The sequence below is a fragment of the Sinohyriopsis cumingii genome, chromosome 17 (assembly GCF_028554795.1).
Source record: "Sinohyriopsis cumingii isolate HCF-2022 chromosome 17, ASM2855479v2, whole genome shotgun sequence".
NCBI lineage: Eukaryota > Metazoa > Mollusca > Bivalvia > Unionida > Unionidae > Sinohyriopsis > Sinohyriopsis cumingii.
This window is the reverse complement of record NC_142977.1, coordinates 49417361-49423104: the sequence shown is the minus strand read 5'-3', so window position 1 is coordinate 49423104 and position 5744 is coordinate 49417361. Positions and strand designations below refer to the sequence as shown.

At 36.1% G+C, this 5744-nt stretch overlaps 1 non-coding gene across 1 annotated transcript; it reads right to left on the bottom strand.

Moving 5' to 3' along the window:
* Positions 1-2512: 2512 nt before the first annotated feature.
* Positions 2513-2596, bottom strand: Trnal-cag (transfer RNA leucine (anticodon CAG)). The gene has a single exon. It is a non-coding gene; the product is annotated as a tRNA-Leu (tRNA).
* Positions 2597-5744: the final 3148 nt, after the last annotated feature.

The window sequence follows — 5744 nt, the reverse complement described above, 5'->3', positions numbered from 1 at the left end:
CTTCGCCATTTCAGTTGATGCCAGTCCTAACTCTTACATCAATGCTCTCCATCGAACACACTGGTCCCCAAGACGAATCCTTGATAAGTCCCGTTCGGTTTCTCAGACAGTTTTTCGACGTTTTTTCTCGGAAAGCGACAAGCGCGGGCGACCTTTACGTTTTTGACTCTCACGTGTGTCCGCCATTTTTGTTTATAGTAGATATTTAAATTACAACCACGTGACTCATAACCCGCCCACTGGACGAAGATGACGTATACCTTTTTGTGGTCACGTGAGGCTTCCGTAACAGTTCGTGACCTACAAGTTTCAATTAAAGCGGGCCCCCACAAAAATTCATTTTCTCTCGTTTATTTATCAATTGCCCAATTTAATCTTCTCAAACTCTAGGTTATTTTGAATTATTTCAGCTTATAAGTCGACACATTTCACTAGTTACATGATCTGTAGCATTCACAAAATTACAAACACTCTGCACTTTTGTTCCTTTAAGCACTGATACATAGATACAGTTGGTCATAATTAAACTTGCTTTAAACATACCTCTATATATTTGAATAGCGTTCTTTATATTATACGGGGCCTCAGGTTGCTAAGTCATACAAGGTGCTCGTATTTTTTTCTCTTTCTAAATACGGTATATAATAAATTCCAAGTGTTAAAAGTATTGCACACGGATTTAATGCAATGGATGAAAAGTGTGTGTAAGTGATGTTTATGAAAGCTAGGTGACAAAACACATGCGCGTGCAATTAGTCTTTAGATCAAAAGGATCATTTGGCATCTTAATTAATCTCCTTGTTCTGTTAAGATCTAACATTTAACCCAAACACTATACGTCTTTTATTAATTCAAAACTTCAAGCCATTTCACAAAATTCAAAACTTCAAGCCGACTCATAAAAAAATGTATATTCGACGGAGTAAGAAGATCATGTCTTATCATTCATTTTGCCGGGGATTTTTTTTCCCCTGTTCTATTTATTTGAGCCTTTAAATTTATTTCTTAGGTAGTGATCAGTAAAACCTTTTTTCTTTTCTTTGTCGATCCTGTGTGTTAGTTAAAACTGTCATAATTTCGAGCCTGAATTATTGGAATCCCCTAGGAAAATTATCAGGAAAGGTAACCTTAATAGACTTTTACAAACTGGATTTGTGGACCGTTTAAGGCATTATACTGTCCCAAAAGAGTATAGTTACCGGGAATCCTGTCCAAAGGAAATAACTTTCAACTATTTTTTGCGTTAAGACCAGAATGAGTATCAATAACTCTTGATCTGTAGATGTTAGAAGTAGCCTGACATACACAAAATGCTGTGCAAACGCCAATATCGCCGACCTTTGTACCGGACTTATTTTTGCGATATCTTGAGGTAGAATGCAAAATCGGCGCGTACCATAACTTGAACCTGATAGTGATGACAGCTCCATATAGCATTGTAAAAACCACTTTTAAAAGTTCAATTAAAAATGAGCTCGCATAAAACTAAAAATATGACAATGGAATAAGAGAATTAATGATGACAGTAACATATACGTATGTTTCATTAAGATCGATCACACACACACACACACACAAACACCGCGAGAGTACAATTTTATCTTTATATAAAACATTTCGTTCCTTTGCCAGTTACTTTAAAGACTGATTACACTAACGATGTCGTACGACATGATACGATTAATACAGGAAGACTACGATGATCTGAACACATAATATGGTTAATATTGTGTAAATACGATTATCTCGACACAGGATATGGTTATAGTGTACATATGATGATCTCTAAACACATACAGTTAATAATGTGTGAATACAATGAATACTACAATGTGAGGTATGTTTCAAAGGACATTTATACATATACAGAAATTGGCATACATGCGTATGTATGAACGTACAGAGGAAAGGAATGACAGATCTTATGGCTTATAAAATCAAATCTGTATAGTTGTGATATGCTTGAACCTTAATTAATAGGTATACGTACATGTACATTCTTCAATGAGAGAAAGAGTGAGAAATGGATAAATGTGTATACCGAATACGATTCGTGCGAATATAACGCCATCGAGTAAGTGTATACAAGTTATATTTCTTTATCGACACGTAAAATGTTGAATCGTGAGCTGTATTTTCTTAATTGTTTTTATATATTTTTTCTCTAGTGTTTATAGCACAAACTACAAAAGTTAATGTTAGAAAAAGAGATTCGAATTCATGTGGGAGAGATTCTAATTTGAATACAGCACATTAAATCTCTTAGCCTGCTCAAAATGTCTATTTTCAGGCGCTTTCTTTATTACCAGCAAAACAATCACTACTATTTGCAAACGAATAGATAAAAAGGTATTCACACATACACGCTATGTAATATAGTTTATACGATTATGTTTGCATTAAATATACTTATACATTCAAATGACAATTATATTTCGATAAATAATATTTGGGTTTTTGCATTATGCAAAGAAAAAAAATATGCACTGATGGAATCATATAAAAATATTTTTGTCAGAAGTGGGATTCGAACCCACGCCGGGAAGACCCGACTGCGACCTGAACGCAGCGCCTTAGACCGCTCGGCCATCCTGACTTACAATATTTAGGCACTCATTATCTAATATAAACATAACAAGTACGAAGTGCGCTAGAAACCATTGCATAACATTTCTACATTCATGGCAAAAATGAAACCTGTGGCTACGCGAAGAACTACACATCACTATGGCTGTGCATGATTAGTAATACGAATCGCAACCAACCTCATTTTCCATATTCATACTTTCTTATTTTGGTGTTAAGCTCTTTTTTGCGTGATTACATTATGAATAAAGGGAAACCATTTAAGACCTGATCTTCTCTAGACCTATGCTAAAACTTTTGTGCAACACTTGGCAACGCTTCATAGCAACGTCACTGAGTACCATAAAAATATCCACAGTGTTTACCAGATATAAATGGAGTGTGTAGCGTGCTTAATTGATTCAACTTTTTCAGAAATATCAGATCAATAAATATTCGGGTAAGAACTCATTTATATATGAACTTGAAATATTTAAATTATCAGATTATTATTTTTTTTTTTATAACAGACACAGTGAAATCAAAGTGTGAATTCTAAGCATATAGTCAGGCCCTGTCACCACGGCATTTAAATATTTTTCTTCAGTGATGTTACTGTCACGAGTTCTGACATGCACAATACACCACAATTTCATACAGAAGAGATATGGACCTGTTCAGTCAGGAAATCGAGGGTCATGGGTGGAACGAATTATTTTGAAGTTACTTATCTTCTCTCTTATATAGCATGATAGACAGGGTTCTTTCAGTCAGGAAATCGAGGGCCATGGGTGGAACGAAGTATTTTGAAGTTACTTACCTTCTCTGTTATATAGTATGCTAGACAGGGTCCTATGTCAGAACGGGTCATGGGGGTCGTCCATTAATTTTGTCAACAAAATGGGGGGGGGGGGGGGGAGGGGGTTTGAAGAAGTTTGAGAATTGTTGACATGGAGGAGAGGGAGTTCAAGATGAATTGACGTCAACAATGTTATTTTTTTACAATAAATTGAATAAATCAAAAAATAGGAAATTAGTCGGTGCGTTGGTATGGCACACTCGCTCGCCCGTCAACAGCCCACCAGTTTAATCCTAAACTGGTTGAGCTCTTGCCAAGAAAATCATAGTCTTGCATCATCATATTTTGTTTTTATTCAGTGTAGATTGTAGACTGTAGACAGATTAACCACATATGGTATTAATCTGAAGAAATTAATGAATCAGCCACTATGCCCATTATAATAATTGAGGAACAGTTGGCTTCTCCATGGGAAGATGATAGAACCTAGAATAAAAAGTCTCGATTTTTTCATGAATACAAAGTGTTATAGTCAATTTGAAATCTGTTAAACAAGTAAAAAAATGTATTAAAATTTATTTGTAGACCTTTTAATTTCCATAATTCTAGTTTTAGCATAAAGGCCAGCCGTATAAAATATTGTTAGTTTGTGGGGGTGGGGGTGGGGGTAAAAAAATTTTGGCATAATTTTATTGGGGGGGTCACTGAAAGTTTGACAGTTGTTGACAAGGGGGGAGGGGGGATGTAAAAAATTGCCTAAAAATTGTTGACATAATTAATGGACGTCCCCATGGGGGTAATTTGAGGTATTTTTTTCACTCTATGATTTTTTTAAACTTCAGATGATTTGTTTTCTCAACATCAAGCTCGCGTAGAGCACCTGTGATTCGGACATGACTCGCACATGTAACGATAGGGACCGCCCCGCACAAAATAACAAACTTTGCATAGATTTGAAACAAATGCAGTCTGTGAAGCATGCACAAACGGTGACATCCTTGAAAGGAGGAAGACGGACGGGGTCGTTCCTTGCACCTCAGCAGCAGAGGAGGTGAACGGAACGTTTGCTGGAACGTAATTTTTGAAAAAATTAAGCTTCTTACGACAGCGAAAAAATAAGATCAATAACGTCAAACCAAAGCCTCTAACTTACAGAGAGTTACTCTAATTGGGTTAATTTCTGTTACCTTATCGTTGTCGTTTGTGTTTTTCTAAATTTGTATGTATGTTTTTTTTGTCTTCTGGACGTTTCATTGAGGTCGCACCTCCTCTGCTGCTATAAATGTATGTATGTTGTTGTTGTTGTAGGGTTTAACGCCACTTATCAGCACACGATAGGCGGCTATACATGGCGGCCAGTATTAATGGTGGAGGAAGAACCCGGGGAAAATCCCAGAAAGAACCACCGACCCACGAGAAGCTACTGGCAAGCTTTCTCACATACCTACATTGGCCGAATCGGAGACTCGAACCCACGCAGACAGAGGTGAGATGTCAGTGATCCGTAACGGAGAGCGCTTTAGACCACTCAGCCACTCGGGGCCCCTATAAATGTATGAGTAATTAAATCATTATTATATCAATAATGGAATCTTACACTAGTAGATTAGCTAGAGAAAGATTAGAAGCAATTAAAATATATATTCCTGTTTGTGATGCTCTCAAACAAAAACCGCAGGAACGACAAGAAGCACAATTTGAATATGCTAAAGGTATAGAAAAAATAAAAATATTTAAACCTGTTACAAAGGTTACTGAAAGAGTTGCAGAAGCTACTGAAGGTCTTCTTTCAACGTTAAAATAAACTGATGAGCGAACTGAAAAGATAGCAAGAAGAACCAAAAAGACAAAAAGGATTTTAAGAGATCTTCCAATTGAAATTGCTGCCGCTCAACCCCCACCTGCTTCTCAATTTGAAGAAGAACTTGAAGGTGAAGATGAACTTGAAAGTGCTGTTGTAAAAGAACCAGAACCAAAATAAGCCGGAATCAGATTTAAAAAAAATGATAAGTTTTTCGAGACGAATATTTCCTACATAAAACACACTGAAGAGATAAGATTATCAGCATTTGCCGTGCACAGTTATGATAATAGAAAAGTATTTCTGAAACCTGAGTACTTTAATAAATATATAAGTCATACAACCTGGTGCAAGTGGATTTATAATGTATGCTCTGAAACTGATAACGTCAACAATGATCTAAAATATATTGAATTTTTGATGGGATAAACAAATATCTTGAAAGCTTACAACGACTACAGAAACGAAAACAACCACAACAAAAACAATACCAACAACCAAAGCAACCAGTCTAAACAACAAGTGAGGAAGAACGAGAACCTACCGCAGAAGAAGTAATTGATGAAGCTTATGATAAAT